General features: G+C 47.6%; 1 protein-coding gene and 2 long non-coding RNA genes across 3 annotated transcripts in view; 2 read left to right on the top strand and 1 right to left on the bottom strand.

Moving 5' to 3' along the window:
• Nucleotides 1–27388, top strand: part of LOC308162397 (uncharacterized protein) — a gene marked incomplete at both ends in the record, with an annotated part of 93302 nt that overhangs the window by 45567 nt on the left and 20347 nt on the right. The window lies entirely within an intron of this gene.
• On the top strand, nt 14317–16079 carry LOC308162180. The gene is made up of 3 exons (XR_013937577.1): nt 14317–14453; nt 15304–15486; nt 15731–16079. It is a non-coding gene; the product is annotated as an uncharacterized lncRNA (long non-coding RNA).
• Nucleotides 26514–27387, bottom strand: LOC308162182. The gene is made up of 3 exons (XR_013937579.1): nt 27345–27387; nt 26750–26850; nt 26514–26543 (listed from the first exon to the last, which is right to left on the bottom strand). It is a non-coding gene; the product is annotated as an uncharacterized lncRNA (long non-coding RNA).

Below are 27388 nucleotides of genomic sequence, written 5' to 3'. Positions count from 1 at the left end.
GTCCCTAGTGAAACACTGTGGCATTTGATCCCTTTGCCTCTTCCCACCTCTTCTCTCTTGGTTTCCCAGACAAGTGTCTAACCTACACACCGGTACATGTGGCAACGATCTCCTGGACGGCCTTCTGCCTTCTTCACACGCCTGATGTGGTACCCAGGAGGGCAGGTTATGGGTGCTTTGGGGCAATTCTCAAAACTGCATGTGCAAATAGCAGTTATTTGTGGGCAGCATTGATCAGGAGGAGTGAAGGGCTCAGTCAAGAAGGAATCAGCAGGGCAAGGTGGAGCTGGGATCTCAGGGCAGTGGACATTACTGCAGCGAGCTTTCTCTGACAGACACACACGCACGCGCACACACACACACACACACACACACACACACACACACACACACACACACACACACAAACCACATACACAGGGGAGAAAGAGAATATGAGATAAGAATCCACAGCCATTTAGCCTCTGAAAATCTTAATTTGTCCTCTGCTGGTTTTGAAAAGTTGAATGCTCGATGATCAAATTGGACTTCAATGAAACTCTAACTCTACTCACCCCGCAGGTCTTCACACTGGTCTTGAGAGAGTTGTTGTGTACGGACATCCTTCATTGAACACACACACTGGTCTCCCTGCAAATCACAGCCCCACCTCTTATATACAGGCTCGGGATCATTCGGGTCCACCTCGGGTTCCACATCGTAAAAGAACCGATCTGCTATGAGGGGAGGAAGTCAGTTGAATAAAGTTCAGCATTGAATCATACTACAAACCTCAGTCCAGTCCAGTCTCTTGAATGGAGACATGATGGGCTTTATATATAAATAAAATAAAATAAAAAAGCAATAGAAAAGAAATGGCCAAATCAGGGAGGTATTTTACATGTGTGTATATACAGCACTCACCTTTTCTCACTGTTTCGCAGTCTTCTGGACGACTGTAGCTGTGGGGACCATGGAAGCAGGTCCGTACGTTGTAGCAGTCACAGACACTCATCCTGATGTCGCAACCCCACTTCCAGGGACACTGGGGGTCATTCCTGGAGTCCGTCAACGGCCCTGGTAACTCTAGTAGACAGAGAACACAGACAGGATGAGTTTAGTGGAATACGATGAAGGGAGAGAGGAAAAAGAGGGCAAGAGAAATGCTTTATTCTAAGGTCTGCCTCTAAACGTTAACTTTGTTCAACATTTATCCAACCATTTATCACCTGAAGCCTTGTATAAATCAATAACAACAGATCTGATGAACTTGCTCACTAATTCAAGGGTTAACAAATGATGTATCAATGTTTCTAAGCTAACTGTAATGAGGCGTTCAAATGAAATGTCAATGAAAAGAGACAATTTGCACACTCATTTTGATAAACAAAAGAATACAACCTATCAGAGCAAGCTGGATCGGCGAACATAATCAACCCCTTTCATAACTGTTATTCAAAGCCCAAATTCTCACAATATGTCGGGGCAATACCTCAATGTCAGCTCATAAGCTAGCTGTTATCATCCCAATCCTCTTACTTTTGCACACGCCGGTGTGGGGGGGTAAGGCAGGCTCGTGGCCCACAAACAGAGCGCAGCTGAGGTAAGGGTCACAGTAACCCTTCTCCCATTGACGGCCCCCACACAGCTGGCCCCTCTTGCGGCCACACTGTTGGCAGCAGCCACACGGGTCTGTCATGTGTCTAGTTTTGCAGTCACGCCGCACCCGGGGACACTTCACCTCCGAGCAGGGGGCGCAGAACGGGTAGAAAGGGGGAGCTACAGAACGGGAGACACAGATACGATCAAGGCAATGTACTGCATATCGTACTGTATGTTGAAGGCACTGACAAGTACTTATTTGACTCTCTTATCCAGGCATAAGAAAACTATTTCAACAAACATTTGAGAGGGACAGTAAACAGTTGAGTCAACACATAATACATCTGTGGTGCTGGATCAAGTGGGGAAAAAATTGAAAAAGAAAAAAGAAAGCACTTCAAAAGCAACCAATTATTCTCCAAAAACAAATGATGATTGAGGAAAGAGGGGAGACTCACAGATGCAGACTGCCTCCTCGCCGTACGTATCTGTAGAGCTGTTAGAAACACAGGCGAGGCCAGCTTCACACTGGCCATCAGTCCACCCGCCGCATTTCTGCCCTTTACCCAGAGTATACTGCCCCACTTGCAGTGAGGGGCAACAACAGCCTAACAGTAGTGCCCAGAAGCCCAGGAAAAACCAAGCCATGGTTCTATGATCCTTAATTCCAAATGCACCACAGCCTGAGGTTGAAAAGGAGCTTCAGCCCCTTTTAGAGGCTTCTGAATGTTTCCAGTTCCTCCCACTGTCCTGCAGCCAGATCCTTGACCAACCATTTCTGCCCGAGAATCAGTCAAGTACATACTCGCCTCTTAGCTCCCCCTCTCTCTCCTTATCTCTACAGTCTACATGTAAACAGATTCTATTAAAACTATTTGGAACAGGATTTCACAACATCAACTTCCTTACGTAACATTGTATCGATAGTGTGACCATACTGCACACCAAATTACATATCTGTCGCAAAGTTACAGATTTTGTGATATTAGAATCTATAATCAATCAATAAACAATCCTCTAATTAATGGAGAGTGAATGGGCAAGTGTGAGCATTGCTGGAATGTGTCATAATGAGGAGAGAGGAGCACAGGAAATTTATTTATGTAAACCAGCTCCTTCCCTTCTTGTGATGTTTTTTTTTAAAGTGTTTTTTTCCCCCTTTCCTAACACCAGGGGAGCCACCCCTCCTAAATTTCGTTGTTTGGTACCTGTACTGTAGCAATGACAATAAAGTCCATTCATTCTGTAACCAGGGAGTAGCTAAAAGGACTGTAGAATTTAGGAAGGGCTGGTTATCTAACTAACTCTGAGCTAAATAGGCAGTGCAGGAGGATACAGGCAGGGGGCGCCAGCAACCCTTTAGACTAGCAGTACTATCGTTAGCATTAGCATTAGCATTAGCATTAGCATTAGCATTAGCATTAGCATTAGCTACCAGACAACGAAACACACAGCAACGGTATCCAATATGAACGAACACATTTATTATACAAATTAGATATATATATATCTCCCAAATATACTCCCTCCCCGCCGGCCACACACACACTCACTCACTCACTCACAGTACCTGGCCTGGAAAAGGCTTAAAGTCCCGGACTGAGAATGAGCTCGTTGAGGCCTGGTTGGAGCTCGCATGTGCTTTGAGTAAGGCAGCAGACGAAGGGGGGGGTGACGTAGCAACTCGAAGGGAAAGGGCTTCTTCGAAGTCCACGACGAGGTGTGAAGGGCTCAGGTCCGGGGGTCCACGGTAAGCTCCGGTGGAGTCAGCGGTCGGTCGCAATCCACTCGTGGAGGCGACGGCTCTGTCCACGCTTGGGTCTCGCTTGGTCCGACGTTAGCAGCCGGCTGCTGGCAAGGCTGGCTAACGGGAACACAGCTAAACGGGCTATCACAGTTGTGAACTCGATAATCACTCTTGGCGTCTTCAGCTTCAGCACGGTGTGCGTGTTACTGACTCCGCCATCTTAGATCGACTTCTCCGTTCTCTCTGCTTCTTCTCACTCTCGTTGCTCTCATCACTCTGATTCTCGTCACACTGACGCACAGAGCACTTCCGTCCCTATATATATCAACCGGACACAGCATCCGGGTCACGGACACACCCCGGATATACCACGTCATTAAACATATACATAAACATTACAATAACAATACATACACCTTCATGAAACGTACAGGAATAGTATAGAAAATAATAAAGGAAATAACAGGGGCAGAATAGGGCTGACTTGGGGAAAACTAAACTGGCTCTAAATTGTGGGCCTTCATAACAGCCGCCCCATGAAACCCTCGGTTTCATTTAACTAGGGAAGGCACACTGGCTAGGCTGCTCTAGCAGCGTGAGGTATGAGGTGACAGTGTCCTTCGTAATTTGAGGGAGCTCAATCAGGCGTGCCACAGGTCGGGTGTAAGTGCGACCACCAACGTCCACGATGGCCGTCCGCACCCTTCCATCCGGACCCGGCAGGACCTTGGTCACTCTGCCTGTCTGCCAGGCGGCGCGTGGAAGGGACTGGTCGATCACCAGTACCACGGCACCTTCGGACAAGTTGTCTCTCTCCCTCGTCCACTTCTGCCTGACTTTTTTGTCAATCTCCATCTGCTTTCTGGAAGACTCCAATTCTCTCTCCAGCCCAGCTATCTGGGTTTTCAGCATGTCCCTTTGCTGCTCCACATCCAACTTCTGATCCTCCATAGGTCGGAACTTCCTCTGGGTGGCCTCTCTCAACTTCGTTTGCTTGGCAATCTCCTGACGCATCTGATTCACCTCCTCCTCTTTAATCCTGAGGTCAGATGCCCTTTGCTGATTGTCCAGGGACTGTTGCTCCATACTCAAGGCGTTGTGCTCGTTCTCCTGCTGGAGTTTGGTGTTTCTGACTTGCAGCTGCTCCAGCTCCTTTGTGGTTCTCTCATGGTTGATCTTCTGCTCCCGCAGCTGCTGCTCCAGCCTCTGCTGCTCCTCTCTGCTTCGCTGGCCCGGCTGGTTCAGCACTTTGATGTCCGACTGCTTGGCGTCCAGCTCCGTGTGCAGCTGCTTCACTTCCTTCTCCAGAGACGTGATAGTAGTCTGGTCTTCCTGGGATAGCTTTAGTGCAGTGGCAACCTTCACTGAGTTGGTCACTGTCTCCGCATTCAGCTCTCTGCATTTTGTCATCAGCCGCTTCTCACTCACGTGGGACTTCAACAGGGCACTAGTCAGCTTCTCATATTCAACCCTGAACTTATCCAGGCTCTTCTCTCCGACCAGCTCATCGAGGACCTCCTGGAATTCCTTCTGCAGGGAATCAAAGCTGTTCCCCTCTCCCTCGGGTTTCTGGACGTTATCCCGTAGCGCCGCATTCATGGAGTCCACCCTGGTGTGAAGGCAGTTGATGGTCTGCACTTCTTCGGTTCGGACATGGAGGGATGACGTAGCTCTCCCGTTTCTATCTCTCCACTCGGTAGCGCCTTGGAGGGCCCACCCAAGCGCAGTCTTAACAGCCATCGGGCAGCCTCGTGGTCCTCTCAGCGGAGGACGGAGCGACACGATCAGTGCAGCGTTGTCCGAGCCGATGAGAAGGGTTGGCTCCGCTCCTTCTATCGGATGTAGGTCTACTCGCCGTAGGTGGGAATATCTTGCGCGTAATCTCTCCAGGGGGTAGTCGTAGCGGGAGAGCGCTAGCTGGTCTGCGGTGAAGACATTCTTAAGCCGATATCTGTCCGACGGCCGCCCCGCCGGGGAGATAGAGAAGTTGATCCTCGCCCCGGTGACCTCTTTAAGGTCGCGACGTATCGTGCGCAGAGTCAGCTTCTCCTCAGTCCCTTGGAGCCCCAACTGGCGCACTGCCTCCTGGAGAAGGATGGTCCGTTCCGACCCGTCGTCTAGAACGGCGTACGTGTCGTACACAGCGTTGTTGTGGTGAAGTCGGACCTTCACCACCTTCAGTAGGACCTTGGAGCCGCTGCTCCGGGCTGGGTCTAGGTAGTAGACAGGTGTTGCCTCTTCCGGTGCGCTACCGGACCTAGGGCTTCTGGTGCCCTCCGTGGACCTGGCGAGGGAGACCTCGTGTAGGATGTTGAGGTGGACCTCCTCACAGCGGTTGCACTTTCTCCTCAAGGTGCAGTTCTTAGCCAGATGGTCGCGCCCACAGTTCCAGCACCTCTTGTTCTCCTCGAGCCACCTCTGCTTGGCCTCGGTACTCAGGTTGTTGAAGTCACTGCACTCATTGAACCAGTGCTCGCTGGTGCAGTACGGACATGGCGGTGGACCTCTCCGTCCCTTTTGAGGGGGTTGAGAGGAATCCTTTCCCTCAGGTCGGGCTTTCCTCTCTCTCCGAGGCTCCTCCTCCGTGTGCAGCACTCCTACTGGGCGTCCTCTGTTCGAGCTCGGCCCGTCCCAGCGGTCTCCCTTCTCCCTCTCCTTCTTCGGCTCAGCGTAACCCATGGCGTCTACGTTGGTGTCATGCACTTCCTCCAGTAGGAACTCCGCGAAGGCAGCCATGCTCAGACCCAACTTCCCGGGGTTACGAACGCGCTGCTGTCGCCGGAACCTCTCCTGCCGGAAGCGTGGGATCTTGCGGAGCAGCCGCTCTACGTTGGAGGTGCTGTTGATCTCGCTGGCGCCAGCTGGGCCCTGCGTCTTCAGCATTCCAACCAAGGTGTGCACGCGGAGCGCGAAGTCATCCAGCGCCCGGTCATCCTTGATGGGGGCCTGCTGTTCGAGGGCTTGCAGTTCAGCAAGGGCGTGGTTCCAGGGACGACCGTAGCGGGCATCCAAGTCGGCGAGCGCTCTGGTGTAAGGTGTCGGTGCGGAGGCATGGGCCAGAACCATGTTGTGGGCTCTGGGGTTCCTCACATGCTGAAGGAGAATCGCATATTTGTAGGACTCTGAGCAGGAGTCGTCCAAGAGCGTGTCTAGGCAGATGCGTAGTTCCCCATACTGGCTCCTGTCCTCGTCCTTGAAGAAGGGGAACTTGGGTCCCTCCACCTGGGGAAACATCCTGTAGTGGATGATCGGGGCTGGAGTGACGGTCTGGGTGTCCGGCCTGCATGCCTCTTGGTTCACTGGAGGACCTAGGGGTGTGCTACGCTCTTGGGAAATGGCTCCCCTCCCGGGCAGCGACGCTGGCTCCCTCTGGGCCGCGTAGCGGTCGGGTCCCTGGTCCTCTTCTTTCCAGGTGGTCAGCTGGGCCTGTAGTTGGACAGTCATGGCGGGGGTCATGGAGCCATCGGCGGGGGGTTCAGGAGATGGCACTCGAGAGGGCCGTGCGGATGATGCTCTGGAGCTACGGGCCGACGGAGCTCCGCTGATGCACACGTCGCGCATGGTCTGCATCACTTCCTCCATCTTCTCCGCGTGCAGTTGCTCTCTTGCCATCTGCCTCTCCGCCGCGCGTTCCGCCCCCTCCATCTGGAGGCGCTCGCGCTCGAAATGGATGCGTTCCCTCTCTAAAGCCTCCTGGCGCTGTCTCTCCGCCGCACGTTCCGCTCCGTTCATCTGGAGGCGTTCACGTTCTAGCGCCTCCTGGCGCTGCCTCTCCGCCGCGCGTTCCGCCCCCTCCATCTGGAGGCGTTCACGCCTCTCCGCCGCGCGTTCCGCCCCCTCCATCTGGAGGCGTTCACGTTCTAGCGCCTCCTGGCGCTGCCTCTCCGCCGCGCGTTCCGCCCCCTCCATCTGGAGGCGTTCACGCTCGAACTGGAGGCGTTCCCGCTCTAACGCCATCTCGGCCTGTTGGCGCATACATTCGGACAGCGCGGCACTACTCCCTCTGGAGTGCATGCTATCCGCCCCAGAGGCAGAACTGCCCACGGAAACCCTGGACCGGGAGGAAGCCACTGAACGGCAGGAGCTAGGTCTCGAGCGCGCCGTACTGGGAGGCAGATCGTTAAGGCGGAGGCCCTCCCTCTTCCGCCCGCAGGCGCTGTCGGACCGGGCCTCTCCTTCCTGCTCTTCCGTTTCTACGGCAAAACCCTGCTGTTCTGCCATCTCATCCTCAGGCTGGTGCTCTTGGATGGCTGTCTCGGTGCTAGCCACCCGCGCGCCGGCGGACACCTCGGCCTCTCCGACCACTGTATCCCGTGGAGTGCGCTCCTCACTACCACTCAGTGAGCTTTCGAGCTCAAGCTCATACTCCTGTAACCTCGGAGGCAACCGCGGGACTCTCTGTGGTCGTGGCTCTGGCTCAGGGGGCGGAGAAGGGGGGGTAACTGTCTTGTCTGGTTGGCTGCGCTCAGCCATGCTATCACTACACAACCTATCCGGCTCGAAGGACCAATTGTAACCAGGGAGTAGCTAAAAGGACTGTAGAATTTAGGAAGGGCTGGTTATCTAACTAACTCTGAGCTAAATAGGCAGTGCAGGAGGATACAGGCAGGGGGCGCCAGCAACCCTTTAGACTAGCAGTACTATCGTTAGCATTAGCATTAGCATTAGCATTAGCATTAGCATTAGCATTAGCATTAGCATTAGCATTAGCTACCAGACAACGAAACACACAGCAACGGTATCCAATATGAACGAACACATTTATTATACAAATTAGATATATATATCTCCCAAATATACTCCCTCCCCGCCGGCCACACACACACTCACTCACTCACTCACAGTACCTGGCCTGGAAAAGGCTTAAAGTCCCGGACTGAGAATGAGCTCGTTGAGGCCTGGTTGGAGCTCGCATGTGCTTTGAGTAAGGCAGCAGACGAAGGGGGGGGTGACGTAGCAACTCGAAGGGAAAGGGCTTCTTCGAAGTCCACGACGAGGTGTGAAGGGCTCAGGTCCGGGGGTCCACGGTAAGCTCCGGTGGAGTCAGCGGTCGGTCGCAATCCACTCGTGGAGGCGACGGCTCTGTCCACGCTTGGGTCTCGCTTGGTCCGACGTTAGCAGCCGGCTGCTGGCAAGGCTGGCTAACGGGAACACAGCTAAACGGGCTATCACAGTTGTGAACTCGATAATCACTCTTGGCGTCTTCAGCTTCAGCACGGTGTGCGTGTTACTGACTCCGCCATCTTAGATCGACTTCTCCGTTCTCTCTGCTTCTTCTCACTCTCGTTGCTCTCATCACTCTGATTCTCGTCACACTGACGCACAGAGCACTTCCGTCCCTATATATATCAACCGGACACAGCATCCGGGTCACGGACACACCCCGGATATACCACGTCATTAAACATATACATAAACATTACAATAACAATACATACACCTTCATGAAACGTACAGGAATAGTATAGAAAATAATAAAGGAAATAACAGGGGCAGAATAGGGCTGACTTGGGGAAAACTAAACTGGCTCTAAATTGTGGGCCTTCATAACACATTCATTCATTCATTCGAAAGGAGGGGAGGGGAGCGGGCCCGGAGAGAACACAGAGCAGCCGCAGACACCACAGCCAAGAGACACCGTCGTGAACAAAGCACTTCTCTGTCTGACTGAAAGGCTCACTCTCCCTCAAACAAACACACACAAACACACACACACACACACACACACACACACACATCATTTAGCTTTTTGGATTACAAATACACAAGATCTGACACACCTTGCAGATGAGACGGAGACAAACAGAAAAGGAGAAGAAACAAGGAAGGAACCTATGACAATAACCAGAGAGAGGAGAGACTGATTAATTAGCAGAAAAACTAGCATTTAATAAGCCAGCCATCAATGGGAACAGTGAAAAAGAATAGCATACAAATCCCCAAAAGTATAAAGTTTCAATTTATTACTTATTTTAAGCCATTTAAAAAAATATCTACTGTACAAAGGTGTTACAAAGATTTAACTGAAAGTGCAGAAGTCAGTTGTAGTGAGTGTTTTGAATCAAGTTTTTTTTATGGAACACCAAGCCTACAACAACACTGTTGAACAGGGCCCAGTAGAATACAATACAGTACTTCCATAAAAAACATTGTTGTCACACAAAATGGCATAATTGTTTCTCCGTCACATGAAATTAGTAAGCAAATACATCACGTGCATACACGTTTAATAAAACGATAATAGAAGAAGACGTTTTTAAGATACACAGTGTATTATCCTCTGTAACAACTCAATCATCATAGACAGATGTGTTCAACAGTTCCCTTCAGTGACAGTAGGCTACTGCTATGATGTGTGACACTGCGGCCTGTTGCAAATGGGAATGTTTGTTTAAATTTCAATAAAGTAAAGGAAGGAAAACAAATGACAACATGCCTAGACTCACAAGCCTAGTTTCAGCAGTAGTACCAGAGATAACACATGGGCCATAATGAATAGATTAGTGAATAAACATCCCAATAATAAACATCCCACTACAATTCCATCAGTGAACGAGATTGACGGATATACAATCAAATGAACAGATACAGAGAGAGAGAGAGAGAGAGAGAGAGAGAGAGAGAGAGAGAGAGAGAGAGAGAGAGAGAGAGACAGAGAGAGAGAGAGAGAGAGAGAGAGAGAGAGAGAGAGAGAGAGAGAGAGAGAGAGAGAGAGACAGACAGACAGACACACAGGCACTGTATTCTACTGAAGGGAAGAGTTTGTGCCTATGCATATGAAGGAATCTGAATCTCCAGAATTGGTCCTGCATGTGGATGTCCTCTCATTGAACATCAGTCATACCAGTACTTAACTTGTTTGTTTGACCAAATATGTGTGTCTAAATACATATACATACATATATATTGTGTCTAAATATGCATGTAACAGATGCTTAATGTATATACTATTTTACTACATTTATTTACTATATACTAATGATGTACTGTAGAAATCTATAATACGGCTATGCCCTAAAGCACCCACAACCTGCCCTCCTGGGTCCCACGTCAGGCGTGTGAAGAGTGCAGAAGGCCGTCCAGGAGATTGTTGCCACATGTACCAGTGTGTGTAGGTTAGACACTTGTCTGGGAAACCAAGAGAGAAGAGGTGGGAAGAGGCAAAGGGATCAAATGTGTTTCACTAGGGACTGCATGTACATTAAATTTCACATTTATTCATAGAGCTAACTGTTATGTACCTACTGTGGTTAGTAGGCTACTCAAATAAACACGGAGAAACGGACTGTAGTTTACTAGCTTCTTTACTTGGAGTAATGACCACGTTACATTGCATGTCACTTCCTACATAGGAATGCTGGGAGGTACGTCCAACAGGTACGTAATCACGTAGTGACGTAACATACTCAGGCCAGGTAGAATAAACAATGCTAGAGCAATAGATGCAAACCCAAATACTCTACAACTCCTCCCCTTCTAGATAACAACAACATTAACACCATAGCATTTACTAGGTTGAACATAACTAACAATACCCTTGCTTTAAACGGATAACTAAACACACTAGTGTCTTATTCAGAGAGATAGTTTGTCTGGAGGTCTGTGGGTGCGTGTTGGATAACGTCTCTCCTCCGGGGGTGTGACCCCCGGGCTCGCACCACCAGCAGGGAGACCCAGGCGTGGGGTCAGGGGCCGACCAGGGCTAGGCAGACACCCCGTTTCACGGTCGGAGGTCGGCAGGCCCAGGCTCTCCTGAGCAGTGTTGGTGATACGTGCAGCAGGATCCACCACCTCTTCTGCAGTGCGTACCTCTGACCTCCGTAGTTGGTCAAGGTGGCGTCGCCAGACAGTGCCAGGAGCTACTTCTACAGTGTAGGACAAGGGCCCTTGTCTTTCTTTGATTATGCCGGGCACCCACTTGTGTTCTCCACGGTAATCCCTGGCCAGCACAGTCTGTCCAATCTCTAGTTGACGTGTTTCCCTGTCGTGCGCCCTTAGACCCTGTCTGATCTGCCGATCCATTACAGTCCGCCGCAGATTTGGCTTAAGCAAGTCCAGTCTTGAGCGTAACCCACGTCCCAGGAACAGCATGGCGGGTGTCCGGTTGGTAGTAGCGTGAGTGGCGTTACGGTAGGCAAACAGGACATTGGCCAGCTTCTGACGTAGAGAGAGAGAGGCATCTGCCATAGCTCGCAGACCTTGTTTTAGGGTTTGTACGAACCTCTCGGCGAGCCCGTTGGTAGCCGGATGATAGGGGGCTGATGTTATGTGGCGAATTCCATTGAGCTTCAGGAACATCTGGAATTCATTAGCCGTGAATTGAGGACCATTGTCACTCACCAACTGTTCGGGGATACCAGTTCTTGCAAAGAGGCTTCTCAACACGTCGATCGTGTGGGCTGTTGTCGTGGAGCTCATGGTGAACACTTCTGGCCACTTTGAACATGCATCGACCACCACTAGGAATGTTGTCTTCATGAATGGACCGGCGAAATCAATGTGGATACGTTGCCATGGCGATGCAGGCCATTCCCAGGCATGGAGAGGTGCAACTGTCGGCTCATTCTGTACACGCTGGCAGCCAGAGCAATGCATGGCGAGCTGTTCTATCTGTTGGTCAATCCCCGGCCACCAGACGTAGCTCCTGGCGAGTGCTTTCATCTTCACCACTCCTAGATGGCCACTGTGTAGCTCTTCCAGCACCCTGGACCTGAGCTTGGTGGGGATGACGATCCTCATTCCCCACATAAGGCATCCAGAGTCAATGGTGAGCTCGTCCCTACGTCGGTAATAGGGAGTGAGGGGAGACCCTTCGTGGGTTGTCCAGCCAGTCTGCGTTGCTCTGTACACTTGTGAGAGAGTTGCATCTTTCCGGGTCTCTCTCTCAATCATTTCCGCCGTCACCGGGAGGCTTTCGAGTTGCATGAGTGTGAACATCTCCACCGGTTCCTTGTCCCCCTTTGTCGTTGTTGCTGTGTCAAGTGGCAGCCGGGACAACCCGTCTGCGTTGGCGTGTTGCAGTGTTCTCTTGAATTCGATCTTGTACCGGTGCCCTCCTAGGAACAGGGCCCAGCGTTGCATCCGTGCTGCAGCTGTCACGGGAATCGCCTTCTGGGGGTTGAATATCGAGACCAGCGGTTGATGGTCAGTCACCAGGATGAACTCCCTGCCGTACAGGTACTGGTTAAACCGTTTTACGCCCCAGACCAGGCCCAACGCCTCCTTGTCTATTTGAGAGTAATTCTTCTCGGCCGGGGCCAGGGAGCGTGAGGCGAACGCTATTGTTCTTTCGGTCCCGTCCCGCATCACATGTGACATAACGGCTCCTATACCATACGGCGAAGCGTCGCATGCTAACTTCACAGGCAAGGAGGGGTCGTAGTGTGTGAGTACTGTCTCCGATGTCACAAGCTTCTTCACTTCCTGGAAGGCCTGTTCACATTCTGTGGTCCATTTCCATTTCCGTTCTGCCTGAAGTAGTTGGTTCAACGGGTAGAGCAATTTAGAGTTGAGAATAGCTAAATCTGTAATGTTTTGTTTCTACGGAGATTGAACCAGTCTGCCTGCTAGGAAAGATGTAGATTACCACCTACACACTGTAGTTGTCTCCTTTATTCATTACCTTAATGTCATATAAGTCAATTGTATAGAAACAACTCACCAACATTTACTATTGCACAACTGATTTGGCAAAAAAAATCCACCAGGTTGTGCATTAGAGCAGCAAGAACATCAGTGTGTGCCATACAGGTTGTGGAAGGGGAAATGCCACTGAAACCAGTTTGATAGAGAGTGTGGTAACCCCCTTGTAGTTAAGTAGCATGTTTGATTTCTGTGGCATTTTCTACTCATTTATTCATTTTATTTAGCAGACGCCTCTATCCAAAGTGACTGTTGGATTTAAGGTGTTTGTAAAATGTATTTTTGACTCTGCGTCATGTTCAGTACCAACAAGTGAAAGGAAATTGCTGCAACCATGAAAAGACAAATATAGTTTTTATTTATAGCTCATTTATGTGTTGTTTGTATTGCTTTTATTTGTTCTTCTTCGATGGAATTCTTGAGCAACAACTCACCGGACAGGCTATCATCTTTTTGGCTTGCTCTCGAGGAACTGGATACAGGCTGCGAAGGCTGGGCGCCCCCCCATCCTATCCATCAATCTATCCATCAGTCATCGTAAGAATGTGTATGTGTGTGTGTATGTGTGTGCGTGTGTGTGTGTGTGTGTGTGTGTGTGTGTGTGTGTGTGTGTGTGTGTGTGTGTGTGGGTGTGTGTGTGGGTGGGTGGGTGTGTGTGGGTGTGTGACAAACCTGCTGCATTTCTACTCTGCCAGGGCACAGTCTGGTCATTAGCGATCGGTGTGATCAGACCATTTCGATTAGATTCAAGACTATTTCACACATCACATCACAACAGACAACATCAACATGAAGTGTCTCATCCTTCTCATGATTGGGATCAAATCTTCAAGCTTCCTTACCCCCCCACACCGGCGTGTGCAAAGGTAAGAGGATTGGGATGATAACAGCTAGCTTATGAGCTGACATTGAGGTATTGCCCCGACATATTGTGAGTGGAATTTGGGTTTTGAGTAACAGTTATGAAAGGGGTTGATTATGTTAGCGGATCCAGCTTGCTCTGATAGGTTGGATTCTTTTCTTTATCAAAATGAGTCTGCAAATTGTCTCTTTTCATTGACATTTCATTTGAACGCCTCATGACAGTTAGCTTAGAAACATTGATACATCATTTGGTAACCCTTGAATTAGTGAGCAAGTTCATCAGATCTATTGTTATTGATTTATACAAGGCTTCAGGTGATAAATGGCTCACAAATGTTGAACAAAGTTAACGTTTAGAGGCAGACCTTGGAATAAAGCATTTCTCTTGCCCTCTTTTTCCTCTCTCCCTTCATCGTATTCCCCTAAACTCATCCTGTCTGTGTTCTCTGTCTACTAGAGTTACCAGGGCTGACGATGGATGCCTGGGAAGACCCCCTGTGTCCCTGGAAGTGGGGCTGCAGCATCAGGACGGGTGTGTGTGACTGCTACAACGTACAGACCTGCTACAATAGCCACCACGGTTACGATGATCCAGAAGAATGCCAAAAAGAAGTGGAAGGTGAGTGCTGTATATACAGACATGTGAAATACCTCCCTGGTTTGGCTATTTCTTTTCTATAGTCAGTTTCACTATGTTTCAATTTAAACTTTCGTGGGAATTTTTTGGGGATTTGTTAATCTATACATTTTTGGAAAGGGCATTGTATGAGGAATCAGAAAATATATGTTTCCATTTGCACAGATGTCTGAAAGGCGGCCATCTTGGCATTTAAAAAATGGCCGCCATAATACAAACGCTTTGTAATATCTTGGCTTCTAAATAAGCTAGAACATTGATTTTAACTGCTAAACCTACATTTTCAGGGTCAAGGAATCCAATGGTTGTAGTTATAACGCTTTTATTTTAATTTTTTATATCATCACATAAAAATGTGTAACTTATACTTTAAGAAATTGTAGTTGTTCTATTACTTCCATACTTGAGTCCACGGACCACAGTATGATCATGACAACCTTCTGCATTAGAAAGTCTCGATGTTATGATTTAAACTTTTGTTGGCTTTTTGGGGGGATTTGCTAATCTATACATTTTTGGATGTTATGGCAACAGCGGCAGGTAAATCTTTAGCCTAATGGCATATTTAATGATCTTCTTGTCTGAGCCAGGACATGCAGTGATTCCTCATACAATGCCCTTTCCAAAAATGTATAGATTAACAAATCCCCAAAAAATTCCCACGAAATTATATAACAAACCTGACTACTATTGCTTTATACATAAAAAGCAATAGAAAAGAAATATATATATATATTAATCATCATGTCTCCATTCAAGAAACTGGACTGGACTGAGGTTTGTAGTATGATTCAATGCTGAACTTTATTCAATTAACTTCCTCCCCTCATAGTCCGGATGTACGGATATTATGAGCCGTTGGACGAGAACCCGAGTGAACCCGAGCCTGTACCCGAGCCTGTACCCAAGCCCTATATGAGTTGGGGCTGTGATTTGCAGGGAGACCAGTGTGTGTGTTCAATGAAGGATATCCGTATACGACGACTCTCTCCAGACCAGTGTGAAGACCTGCGGGGTGAGTTAGAGTTAGTTTCACTGAACAACATTACAACCGTAGTGATAGCGATATCCCAACTCTATTTGATCGAGCATCTTCAACTTTTCAAAAACAGCAGAGGACAAATTACTGAGATTTAGGCGATTTGAGGCTAAATGGCTATGGATTCTTATCTCATATTCTCTTTCTCCCCTGTGTGTGTGTGTGTGTGTATGTGGTCTGTGTGTGTGTGTGTGTGTGTGTGCACGTGCGTGTCTGTCAGAGAAAGCTCGCTGCAGTAATGTCCACTGCCCTGAGATCCCAGCTCCACCTTGCCCTGCTGATTCCTTCTTGACTGAGCCCTTCACTCCTCCTGATCAATGCTGCCCACAAATAACTGCTATTTGCACATGCAATTTTGAGAATTGCCCCAAAGCACCCACAACCTGCCCTCCTGGGTCCCACGTCAGGCGTGTGAAGAGTGCAGAAGGCCGTCCAGGAGATTGTTGCCACATGTACCAGTGTGTGTAGGTTAGACACTTGTCTGGGAAACCAAGAGAGAAGAGGTGGGAAGAGGCAAAGGGATCAAATGTGTTTCACTAGGGACTGCATGTACATTAAATTTCACATGTATTCATTAGGGGTGCAACGGTTCTCGGTTTTTTTTACGGACGGTACGGTTTGCGTTCCACGGCTCAATTCACTAGTGAACCGTGACGGTTTTCGGTTTTCGTTTTTTTTTTTTTTTTTTTTTTTTTTAACCTTTATTTTACCAGGAAGTCACATTGAGATTAAAACCTCTTTTACAAGAGAGACCTGGCCAAGACAGGGTCAAAATAGTAGCTTAAAAAAACTGTTCAGATAACAAGACAGGACATAAGACAGTGGCAACAATACAATAGACAAACAATGGTAGGGGTATTTACAAGGTGATTAAAACATTGAGAAGTCTAACCAAAGCAGGTACAGCGAGCGGTGACCACATCCTTTAATCTACGCTTGAAGATACTTATGGAAATAAGGGCCTCTAATTTAAAAGTAGTCTGTAGGTCATTCCAAGACCAAGGGCCATAATAAGACAAGCTTGCCCTTCCAACATTGTTCATGATAAGTGGCACCTTGTATTGTAGCCATCTACGAGACCTGAGACCCGAGCCACTCGGTATAGGGATGAACTTCAGGCCCAGATAATTCGGTAAGAAGCCAGAGATGATTTTAAACACAAGAGTGTACCAGTGTTGGAGCCTTCTGACAGAAAGAGATGGCCATCCAACCAGACTATACAGTGTACAGTGATGGGTCCTGAAGGCACTATTGGTGATGTATCTTAGAACCGAATGATACAGGGGGTCTAGCTTGGATAAAGTGGACAGAGAAGCAAACCTATATACTGTATCACCATAATCCAATTGTGAAAGGAAAAGGGCGGAGACAAGACGTTTTCTGGAAGCCAAGGAAAAGCAAGATTTAAATCTATACAGGAAGCCCACTGTACGCTTAAGCTTTATGGCGAGAAGATCAATTTGGCCGCGTTCGTAAATTAGCTCTGAGAGCGCCGGAGCGTCCACGTGAATGCCTCGAACGTGGCCTTTGGTCAGAGGTCGAGTTGGTCTGGAACGTTTGTTTCTGAACCGAACCGTACCGAAAACCGTGACCCAAAATACCGAACCGTACCGAACCGTGGGCCAACTGAACCGTTGCACCCCTAGTATTCATAGAGCTAACCCACATTATTCTTTACAAATGCCATTATTCAAGAGGAACATTATCTTGATGATTTTAAATATGATTGTCAAACGTGTAAGTCGTTAATTTCAGGAAATGTGTAATAACAAAATAAAATACTGAATTACAGAACTGATGTCTAGCGGTAAGATATGTGTACTGATTCTTCTAGTAGTAAATCTTTCTATGATCAGGAGGACATTCGATTTTGGACATTCGACATGTCGATTTCGCATCCACAATCAAATATGATCTAGGATCCCAACCGTTGTATGTGTCACGATGTGAATAAAACCACACATGTATGTATCTCACTGCATAATAAAGAAAATGTGCCATGATGACATGATGATTAAGTAGAACGTATGTCAGTAGCAGTGCGGAGCTAGTGGATCTAGTCCAGGGGTGGCCAACCCGTCTGTGTGCGGCTCTTTGCCTGTCTGTGTGTGGCTCTTTGCCTGTCTGTGTGCGGCTCTTTAATCCATTAATTAATAAAAGTGCGTGGCTCACTCTCTGTGTCTCGATAGACCTTGTTTTGGTATGGCAATCTATGGCACTCGCCATACCTGGATTCAAAAATAATAATAATAAAAAATCCCCAGAAAATGTAATCTGAGTCACGTTGTGTCATGTTGGTGATTTTATCCACTTCACACAACGGTAACTCAACATCCTCCCGGCTCCATCTCACCCCACCAGCCAAGCGCTGTAGTGGAGCGCAGGGTTGCCAGACGGGATTTGACCATTTCCAGCCCAACCAGTCTAAAAGCTGCCGAATCCACCCGTCCAAGTGTGACCAAAAGTAGCCCAATCTGGCAACACTGGTGGAGCGACATCGGTTCCTCAATAAACAAGCCACAAGTAACGTTCATGTTAAAACCTAGTCCATGATTCTCGTTCATTCAGGTGGGTTAAACAAACTGTATATGAATGAATGAATGAATGGACTTTATTGTCATTGCTACAGTACAGGTACCAAACAACGAAATTTAGGAGGGGTGGCTCCCCTGGTGTTAGGAAAGGGAAAAAAAAAACTTTTAAAAAAAAAATCACAAGAAGGGAAGGAGCTGGTTTACATAAATAAAGGCTATGTTGTAGGAGTGACGGCAATAACAGGACGATGTAGTCGGTTTGCCGGTAGAAAAACAATCATGTGCTTTATTCTCACTCTCTGCATGCGTACTGACAACTAGTGCTGTCCCAAACGACTATTTTTCTAACGATTAATCTAGCGATTATTTTATCGATTAGTCGGTTAGTCTAACGACTAATTTATCGATAAGTCTAACGATAATTTTTGTACTGTAAAAAAAAAAAAATTTGGGCTCCACCTCACTGCTATGTTTAGCCAACTTGAATGCCAACATGGCCATTTAGAAGTCTGTCCATCACCACAACACATAGCTAGCTAGTAGCTACATAGCTAGCTAACGTTACTCTCGCTGCTATGTTATGATTAGCTAAATTGATGCTAACGTAGCATGCGAGCTACGAGCTAGATAACGTACAGTAGGTGCTCGCACCACAATGACAATAGGCTACCGTAGCTAGCCAGCTACATAGCTAACGTTACTAACACCAGAAGACAAGACATACGAACTGTGGTGAGCTACATTGCTTGTGTAACATTAGCTAGTAGCTATCCATTTTTCACTCATACACTTAATTGTCTCGCCTGGTAAAATAAAGGTAAAAAAAAAAAAAAAAAACGCCATTTTGTTTATTTACGACTAACCGACGCATATTACGCAAACCGACGAATTGCCGTAGTCGATGACGTCGACGACGTCGAATAATCGTAACAGCCCTACTGACAACAACAACATTCATTCATTTCCGTCCCACTTATATCCCGTCATATCACCCGCTAAGCAGCCTGGGTGATGGAGTAAACACAAACATATCAACAGTGCTTTGTACAAGGCTGGAACGCCGTGAATTACGAATACTCTGCTCGCTAACGAGCGGTCACTACACACGTCCCCCCAGAATTCACAAGAACCGGCCCCAAAAAACGGTCAGGGACTCTGATAACTCGCCCAAAGCGACTCTGGCGCCCTTGAGCAGGCACAGGAGACCGAGGCAGGGGAAAAACAACAGGCGGACGTTTGGCCGGCCTCGGACGGCAGGGCAGGGGGTCTGCAGGAGCTAGGGTCGGGACTGTTTTAACAGGGGGGCGACCGCGGCGAGGCGGGTGGGCCACCTCGATGGGACGGTCCAAGTCCAGATGAGCTGGCTTAAGGCGATCCACCGAGATGCGTTCCTTACTACCCCCCATGTCGATAATAAAGGATTTGTCGCCTGTCTCCACGACCCGGTAGGGACCATCATAGGGCGGTTGCAGAGGGGCTCGATGGGCGTCTTGGCGGATAAAGACATACCCCGCTGCCTTAAGATCAGGCGGGACACGTACCTTAGGAACGCTGTGGCATGAGGTAGGGATCGGCCGGAAGGACTTGGCCTTGTCCAGCAGCGCACTTCGCTGTTCTGGTGCTGACCACCCGTTGGCCAGAGGCCGTCCCACTGACGGAGACTACCACAGCTGAGGTGGCCCGCGCATTCATCGGCACCTGGGTCTCCCGGTTTGGGGTCCCCTCAGACCTTTCCTCTGATCGGGGGGCCCAGTTCACTTCTGGCTTATGGACTTCCATTACTCAGCAGCTGGGTGTCTCCCTCCACCGCACTACGGCTTATCACCCACAGGCTAATGGCCTGTGTGAACGTTTTCACCGGTCCATGAAGGCTGCTCTTAAAGCCGATCTCTGGTAATGTGGATGATTAAATCCAACTGTGAAATGAGAAAAGACAAGGAATACAATAGATTGAATGCACAGAATCAAACATTTATTGACTCATTCAGGTGGGCTTCTGGGTCTTCCTGGAGGTCTTCTTGAAGGGGTTGAGGGCTGATGCCATCCTCCTGAAGACGGCCGCTAGGGACAGGAGGGAGGGGGGGGGGGGGGGAGAGAGAGAGACATTAACGTAACACAGAATTCTTTTTTTTTTTTCTTTTTTTTTTCTTCAGATTTTATCCCTTTTTCACCCAATTTGGTAGCCAATTTAACCCAACTTAGCATCCAATTATCCCCTGCCTATTGCATAGGATCCGCCGCACGACCCCGTGGCCGGCAGTCCCAGAAGAGGCCGCCAGGCAGACTAGCTGACTGGCTCCTCGAGCCCAGCACCGTTATTCCGGCGCCCAGGGGGCGGTGTTGCGCGACGGATCCTAGTCCAGAAATACTCCTATACCGCCCTCGGAAGCGGCCGCCCAATATGCCGCTTCCCGTGTGCCTCGGCCATATCTGGATCTGGCGAGCCGGGATACGAACCCTGGCCCCGGTGGGCAGCATGCACTAGTGGCCAGTGCGTAGACCGCTACACCACCGCGGGGCTGAATTCTTGGTTTTTCAAGGATTACATTTAGTCTCATAGTGTATTGGTGCTTGTAGTAATGTTGAGGATTAGCTGATTCATGCAGTATCAACCCTACAGCAGAAGGATCTTCCAATCAGTAGACTTACAGATGCAGCCTTCAGCCTTGGGCTCCTCTGCTTCCTCTGGGGCTGGGCTGTCCTTCTTCTCGCTCTTCTTGGAGCTCTGTGAAAGTATTACAAAAAAAGTAACATGTTTACGTGATAGGCCTATCTATCTATCTATCTATAATTAATGGAATTGGTAAGACACCATGGGCCGGTTTCACAGACAAGGCTTAAGCCTAGTCCTGGACTAAATCACACTTTCAATGTAAAATCTCCATTGAAGATGCTTTTTAGTCCAGGATTAGGCTTAAGCCTTGTCTGTGAAACTGGCCCCATAACTCCTAAAAACACTGTGTATGAGAGGAGATTGTGTATATTAGTGTTGTTCCGATACCATTTTTTGATCCCGATACCGATACCGATACCTGACCGTGCAGTACTTGCCGATACCGAGTACCGATCCGATATGTTTTTTGAGCCGCATACTCACCTCGATGTAAAATTATTGCTAACACTTAGTCTGGCACTGCTCAAAACCTTTGTAAAACAAAAAATTAAATATTATTTTTTTTTTTTACGTTTTTGTAAAGTACTCGCCGATACCGATACCAGCATTTTTGTGCGTATCGGTGGCCATGCCGATACTAGTATCGGTATCGGAACAACACTACTTTCCATTGTGAGCTAAGTCAAAGGCATGGTCCGCATGCCACGGTTGCTACAGATGGGGTTTGCACATCTCACCTTCTCCATCATTCTGGACTGCACTTCTGGTCAATTCATCTCCTAATTTTAGCACCTCTATTTTGTGAGTGCTCAGCTGACAAGACCTCCCATGAGGTTCTCTACCCCAGTTTTCTGTGTACGTAAGCACATTTTGGTTGGCAGTAGGCACTAGGTGCCAAACTGCTACAGATATACCAGGGTCGTTTGGCAATATTTGAATGAAAAATAACCTGTCTACTACAACTTTAAACTATATTGCCAGTAAATAGAACTTAGCTGTTGATATATCTGGTTTAGCCTGACAAAAGCACGGAATAGCAGAGTATTGGTGCGCTCTACTGTAGCAGTCTTGTAGTGGTACAGTATAGCTACAGTTAGCCTTAGCTAACCTGAGAGATGTGGGACTGTGGTTTTAGCGACAGCATTAGCCTTAGCTAACCTGAGAGATGAGAGGTTAAGTGCTAATGCTCTTATCCGCACACTACGCCCTATATGTTTTAATCTCACTGTGTGAGATCATGTAATATGATCCACTCATAAAGGCTTGGGTCTGGTTAGCCTAGCGACTGTGACTGTTGCATTAGCTAACCTGAGTGATGTGGGACTGTGGCTTCAGCATTAGCTAAACTGAGAGATGTGGGACTGTGGCTTTAGCATTAGCATTAGCTAACCCAGGGTTTGACGCTTACCTTTTCCCCAGGTAGCACTGTGCTACCATGTCAAAAAAATTAGTAGCACACCAACAATTTCAGTAGCACAATGAAAATTGCGCAATTTTCGTATGACGACAACAAATTATCATAATCATAACATATCAGAATTATCATAACCGGCTCTTGGCCGTAATAAAAATGGAGACTCACACAATGTAAAGGGGAAGTAAGAATATTCATTTATTAATAAATGATTCATGAATAAATAAATAATTAAGCCCAGGCGAGATAGTGTGCGGAATTGATCTTCACAGCAAGGTCTTCTCTCATGGCATCCGCTATCTGCCCGATCATGTCAGCGCATCGTTTGTCATTACTATAGGTTGGATTTAATTCAACGCCATTTTTCTTGTGAAGGGCGAATAATTTGTGGAATTTAATAAATGGGATCTCTTCTTTTGCCACGTAGTAAGCGATGTTAAACTTTAACTTGAGCTGTCTTTTAATTTCCTCACTGGAGCTAGCCTTCTGGCGTCCAACAGCTTTCTCAAGGGGCTTGTTCTGAGCTGACATGAAAGCTTCCCTGCATTTCACATGTTTGCGAGACAGACCATGTTTTTTCACTGTGTCGCGTTTCAGCTGTGCGTCTCCTGACACAAACGCGGTCTTTCCAGCTAACTTCATGTGGGCGACACACCACTTGCAATACATCTTCCCTTCCTTCAGCAACAGCCACGGGAAAGATGTTTGCCACTCGGCACTGTACCTGTAGACCTTTGTCACTTTTGTCAGACCAGACTTCGCGTTGGCAGTGGCACCGCCATTATCACCGCGTGGATAATGACCTTCCCCCTCCCCTGACACACTTTCTGACCGGGCGCTCTCCTCCTCGCTTTCCCCGTCTCTGTTTTCTTCGTCACTCTCGTCTCCAGCTGTAATGTTGACTCCACTACCCCCCTCTACCTCCTCTCTGTCTGGAACGGTGCTAACATTAGCCTTGCTAAAGTATGCCGTAATCGGATTCATTTTAACAGCGGTCTTTTTCTGACAGGATTTTCAAATGTAAATGCGCGCTTGTTGTGCTTGCGGGTCACGTGTCTGTTTTTTTTCTTCTTCTGTTTTCAAAGGATTGCATTGGTTTAGATGCGCTGTGATCTTATTAACGAACATAAGATTGACTGCGCATGACAGTAGTTCAGCTTTAAAAAAATAAAAAATAAAAAATAAAAAATAAAAAAAGAAATTGTCGCACTGGTGCGATTGAATGTATTTCCAAGTCGCACAGAAATATATTCACTCGCAAATGCGACCAAAACAGTCGCACTGTCGAACCCTGGCTAACCTGAGAGATGTGAGACTGTGGCTTTAGCATTAGCAGGGCTCTCAAGTCTCACGCATTGGACGTGAGACAAGGTGTGGCGTGTGAGCGTGTGAACGGGTTGAAATGCGTGTGTCTCACGCCCAATGCGTGAGACTTGAGAGCCCTGCATTAGCTAACCTGAGTGATATGGGACTGGGACTTAAACATTCGCTAACCTGGGTGACATGAGACTGGGGCTTGTCCACGTCTCCGTCGTTCTCGTTCATGTCGCTCAGCAGGCCCTGCACCTGGTACTCCAACACATAGCTGTCGATGAAGCGCTCCAGCTCCTCGATCTCCTGCCAGCGTGTGATGCGGGCCTCCGAGGACGCCGACGCCACAGACGAGTTCTCCATGGCAACTTGGCAGCCACCGGCGGGGGGGGGGGCAGGGGAGGGAAGGAGGAGAGGGACCTGTGGGGGGTGGGAGATAAACAGTTTGTTAATGAGATCAAATCAAAACACAGCAGGTAGGCACTACACATCACTTCAAGTCAAGGTGCAATGTACAGCATTTCAACAGTTAGAGCTTGGAGATCAACTATCCTCTATCTTCAGTTGTTCCAAGTTCTGACTGAAACCTGCACAACAAACCAAAGTCCCTCTAGCCCCAATGACCTCTGAAAAGTAACAGTGCAGTACCACTACTACGCCACTAGTCACGCCACTACTCGTCAAGGAACTGTTTCCATCCCCAAGTCAGCCTTCATTTCTGTCATACACCCTGCAGCCCCACCAGCCTAGTCCTAGCCGGCACCAACCCCAGTCACAGAAGAGGTGTCTCCCTCTCCCTCCAGGATCTCCGAATGCCATTTACAGCTTGGCTGTAATCCCAGATTCTTTCTTTCTTCTTGTCACTTTCTCTCTCCGTCTCCCTGAACTCTACCTCATCCCTGCTCTCCAATGGTGACGTGCCTGCGCGCTGACATGACCCCTACCTGGTTGACACGGGAGAGGTCTGGCTGCTAAGCTGCTTGAGCACTGGCTACGCAAAGAGGATTTACTACTGAGGCACGCAGAACTGATACGTCGAGGGTTGGTGTGCACTTGCAGGCTATAAGCCTTTGTTATGTTTTGGTGGCTACATGTATAACCTAGACTAGAAAGTGAGCCAAGGCAGCTGATGATATCATAAAGAGAATAGGCTGAAAACGTAATGAGTGATCAATGTGTAATAATAGTAGGCTGCATTTATTGTAGCCATGTAGCCTTATGTAGACACGTATGTTTGATGATGATTCTTCACACAAATTATGAGATGATCCAAGCACCACATACCTTAAAGTCTAATGATTGTTTCTCTACCTTTGACACATTACACCCTATATGTTTTGTCACTGTGTGAGGGTAATAAGATCCACACATACACTGACGCTTGCACCTGGTTAGCCTGGCGCTCTGCGAACAAGGCTAACGGTAAGTTTCTGACCAACAGAAGGCTAGTCTCAGTGTCTTGTCTACCAAACTTTAAAAATTGACTTTTTGGGAATGGGAAGGAATTGACAGTAGACGGAAATGACACGGGCTGACAAGTTGCCTGTCTGGCTGTCTGGTTTAACAGTGAGAAGCGGTGCCAGCAGAGGGCTAATTGCTTGCAGACAGACAGACAATACACTTGGCAGACGGACAAGATCTATAAGATCAAACATTGAACGGTCTTAATGTTTACAGAGACTATTAAATGTCAAACTCGGACAGGAATGTATGAAGTATAGTAACATCTGGTTTACCTTGAAGCCGACAGGACCTTGAAGGACATCCTCTATGATGGCTTTGGTCAGGTCCTCCACAGAGTCCTCCCCCCCTGTACTCTCCTTCACCCCACGGAACGCCATGTTCAGAGCCTCCTCCGTACTGTTGGTCAGCACAGAGATCCATCTACACACACATGGGTCAGTGAGAGTGAGTTGTTTTGATATGGTATGGTTCATGTTTTGATCATGCCCACTTCCACCATAAAAATGACCAGTTTCTGGGTGGATCTGCACAAAATCTGATATGCATGATCTTTGGACAAAAAAGGTATTTCCAGTATCTATGTTTCTTGAGATGAGCTGTGTAATAGTGTCACCCTGTGGTTAAGCACAACCATACTCAGGGTTGGTTTAAACAAAAGCCTGGGCTACTAAAATACGTTTTTTAATATGTAAGTATCTTACATCACAAACTCCTGCTCATCCTCAGCCTGGAAGTGATATGTGCGATTAACTGTGTGAGAGAGAAAGATGACCCACAGTTTAGTTTATGCAACATCATACTGTACCTCTTGTGACACTAAACATTAACATTTTGTAAAAAAAACTCCTAGCCAAGTTTGGTACTGTCTCTGTAATCACTGTTGAGGTAGAAGATGTGTTTTTTTTTGGTTAAGTTGTCCTCTGTGACCTCTCACTCATCAACTCGTGACGTTAGAATTATACGGTTCTATCTCCATTTTTGTCAACATTTAGTTTTTTACATAATCTGATCCATTAGGTGTTTATTAATGCCTGTGTGGTGTTATTTTTTAAATGTTGACATTTTTTACTTAGTAATTCATAAAATACAAAGGTTCCATCTCACAAAACATAATGGAATGCAAAAACTTTGACGCTCAATATCTCTGAACTACCCTAAACGGAGATAGAACCTTATCATTCTAAGCTCCTCAACTGTGCTGTGCCGGTTTGTGATCCTAGTCCTTTTCAATTGAGTCAAGTCAAGAACTACCAGTAGTGTTGTGACTTACGGGAGAAGAGGTCAAAACATTTCTTGTCCTCCCCGGTGGGTTTGACCTGACAGGTGAGCAGGTTCAGTCTCACTGGCTGCTTATTGGACTAAATGACAGGAAGAGAATATTAAGAAATGAATGAGCTTAGCCAATGAAAGCTATATGCTATGAAGCAATAGTCCTTTTATTGTGGGTATATCTACAACCCTTTGCACCCACCCACACCCTCCTGAGGTGGTATGGCCACTTTACAGAGAAGAAACATAAATCACTCTGTGTGTGTGTGTGTGTGTGTGTGTGTGTGTGTGTGTGTGTGTGTGTGTGCGCGTGCGTGCGTTGCTGTAGTTATGGATTATGGGTGATGTAGTACTCACTGTGGCATGTGAGATGGTGAGGAAGCCACTCTTTACTGAACACTCCCTCCTTTGCCAGACCTTTCGTAACCTAGGTGACAAACATATCAAGTAATAATTGTTGTACTTTTTTATCACCTAATCTATGTGGCAGCAACATGAAAACGTGGCAACAACGACCACAAATGAAGTTGTTACCAATGGTCCATAGAGGGCTGATATGCTAGACCTTGATTAAGCTTATTTCAAGGATTAGACTAAAGATTGGCTTTTGACAATCTTCATCAGGCCACCTACCCATCACTCTTCTTCATCAGATAGCCCTTCTTCTCGCTGCCAAACTCTTTGTTCCCCTGGAGCTGGTGCATACTGTATCCACTCTGCTTGCTCTGGGAGTCCTGCAAAGACATTCCTGTGAGGCTTAATATGCAGTCGTGTAAGCAAGAATTCAATAACACTATCTATGAGCCATTAGAATACAGTGCACTAGTCGTGACGTGTTTCTGGGTCCAAAGTTGGCTGAGGCGCTCTCTTCGAAATGCCTCAGTAATAATAATAATTCATTATATTTATATGGCGCTTTTCCGAGGCTCAAAGACGCTGACAAATATGGGAAAAACGGGAAAGTGCTGTGTCCCTTGTTGTATGAATAGATCTGAGTCTAAAAAACGATTGAACTGTCATTCTACCTCTGTAGTACACTGGTACTCTGGTGGAGGGAATTTCTGGTTTGGACCCGGAAATTGCTAAACGTCACGTTTGACGTCAGACTTAACAACCGAATACATACATTTATAGTGTGTTCTCGAACACTAAAGACAGGTCAATTATAAAGCCTTGCTTTGATACACATAATATACATGCTGAGACAGCAGCTGCCAAGGCTCCTCACAGATTTGAGAATCCGCTGGAGGAGGGAACGCTTCTTGGGCTTTG

This window comes from Nansenia antarctica, assembly GCF_963989245.1.
Source record: "Nansenia antarctica genome assembly, chromosome: 7".
Classification (NCBI taxonomy): domain Eukaryota; kingdom Metazoa; phylum Chordata; class Actinopteri; order Argentiniformes; family Microstomatidae; genus Nansenia; species Nansenia antarctica.
This window is presented reverse-complemented; position numbering and strand designations above follow the sequence as displayed.